Consider the following 2,500-nt stretch of genomic DNA (forward strand, 5'->3'; position numbering starts at 1 on the left):
TTCTTCTCTTCCATCCATCCGTCCGTTATTTCATTTGCTGTCTGTATGTACGGAGCCCGGGCCGCGGAAGCCGGAGGGAGCCCGGGCTGCGGAGGCCGGCTGGAGCCCGGGTTGCGGAAGCCGGCGAGAGCCCGGGCTGCGGAAGCCGGCGAGATCCCTGGCTGTTCTTCTCTTCCATCCATCCGTCCGTTATTTCATTTGCTGTCTGTATGTACGGAGCCCGGGCCGCGGAAGCCGGAGGGAGCCCGGGCTGCGGAAGCCGGCGAGATCCCTGGCTGTTCTTCTCTTCCATCCATCCGTCCGTTATTTCATTTGCTGTCTGTATGTACGGAGCCCGGGCCGCGGAAGCCGGAGGGAGCCCGGGCTGCGGAAGCCGGCTGGAGCCCGGGTTGCGGAAGCCGGCGAGAGCCCGGGCTGCGGAAGCCGGCGAGATCCCTGGCTGTTCTTCTCTTCCATCCATCCGTCCGTTATTTCATTTGCTGTCTGTATGTACGGAGCCCGGGCCGCGGAAGCCGGAGGGAGCCCGGGCTGCGGAAGCCGGCGAGAGCCCGGGCTGTTCTTCTTTTTTTTTTTCCCTTTCATTTATTTCCCCCCACCAGGGTGCGCCGACGAGGGGAGACCTCCTCCCCGCCGCCGCCGTACCGGACACATCGCAAATTCACAACGGTGGATTATTATTATTATTATTATTTTTTTTTTTTACGCGGCCAGCAGGGGGCGCCGCGCGCGCGGACTGGCGCTCGTGAACACTGCATTTAAATCGGTGGTGTGTTTTTGTCTTTTGCCTGGTTTTTTTTAATCTCAATCGTGTATTACCTCGGCTGGCCAGCGGGGGGCGCCGCGGCGGGGACACGGGCGGACCGGGTACATTTCATCTGTTTGGGGCGAGTGCTTTTTTGAAATTTTTTTTTATCTTTTAGTCTCGTTCCGTTCTTCCCTTCAACTGGCCTGCGGGGGGCGCCGTGCGCGCGGACCGGCGTCCACCCCTGGCCGCTCCGGGACTTTGCATTCAAATGGGTGGGGTGTTTTTCATTTTTTTGCCCTTTTTTTTTCCACTCCCCCCCTCTCAATCGTGTATTACCTCGGCTGGCCAGCGGGGGGCGCCGCGGCGGGGACACGGGCGGACCGGGTACATTTCATCTGTTTGGGGCGAGTGCTTTTTTGAAATTTTTTTTTATCTTTAAGTCTCGTTCCGTTCTTCCCTTCAACTGGCCTGCGGGGGTCGCCGTGCGCGCGGACCGGCGTCCACCCCTGGCCGCTCCGGGACTTTGCATTCAAACGGGTGGGGTGTTTTTCATTTTTTGCCCCTGTTTTTCACTCCCCCCCTCTCAATCGTGTATTACCTCGGCTGGCCAGCGGGGGGCGCCGCGGCGGGGACACGGGGGAGGGTTCATCCGGGCGGACCGGGTACCTTTCGTCTGTTTGGGGCGAGTGCTTTTTTGAAATTTTTTTCATTTTATTTTTGTCCTCCCTTCGACCGGCCAGCGGGGGGCGCCGCGCGCGCGGACCGTCGGGGCCCGGGGCCCTGCGTCCCACTTACTTTCGCCCGACGGGAATCGTTTCTTTTGTTTTTATCCGAGAGGACACACGGAATCTGCACCCCCCGCAGTGGCGTCAGGCGGCCACCGGGGGGCGCCGCGGCGGGGATCGGGGGGGGGCGCCCGGGAGCCGCCTGCCCGTCCGCTGGGCCAAGGGGGCCGGGGCGGGTCACGCGCCGCCGTCCCCCCCCGATCGTCTCGCTCCGAGCCGCCTCTGGCCACCGGGGGGCGCCGTCGGGTGGCGCGGGGGCGCCCCCGCCGCCCGCCGCCTCCCCCCGCACGCGTCGGGCCTCCCCCCGGGCCCCCGCGGGCCGGGGGACGCGGCCGGCGAGCGTCGGACTCCAGCGCGGAAGTGTCGCGGATGAGTGCGGACCGGGGCGCCCGCGGCCCAGCGGCACTTCCAGGGGCTCGGGGAGGAGATGGTTGAAGCCTGGGTGAAGCGCGCCCTCGGCCGTCCGTGTCGCTACCCGCCGGAGAACACCTCCGCCGGATCAGTAGGTACCAACGAGGCGAGCGAGAGAGCCGGGACTCTGTCCGGGGCCGAAAAGCCTGTTTCCCTGGAGCTTTTGCGAAAGGACCCGTGACAGAAGATGCGCGGAGCTCAGAGATCAGCATGGGCAGGGCCTTCTTGCATCCGATTTTGCCCAGGCAGGGCTCCAGGAACCGGGTTACAAAAAGCAAAAAGCCCTGGAGCTCAAACGAAAGGTTTAGTGACAAGATAGCCGTGGAGCTCCGATAACAGCATGGCAGGACCAGGATGGGGCCTATAAAGGGTCCACGGCGGGCATCCGTTGGAGCCCGACGTACGGGCCGGGCACGTCTCCTTCTCCCCCCGGAGGCAGCGCCCCCCGGCGGGCCAAATCGGGTACTGCAATTTGTGGAAGTTTCGCAGATGAGTGCGGACCGGGGCGCCCGCGGCCCAGCTGCACTTCCAGGGGCTCGGGGAGGAGACGGTTGAAGCC

Source organism: Pseudophryne corroboree, unplaced genomic scaffold (genome assembly GCF_028390025.1).
Source record: "Pseudophryne corroboree isolate aPseCor3 unplaced genomic scaffold, aPseCor3.hap2 scaffold_385, whole genome shotgun sequence".
Taxonomy (NCBI): Eukaryota; Metazoa; Chordata; class Amphibia; order Anura; family Myobatrachidae; genus Pseudophryne; species Pseudophryne corroboree.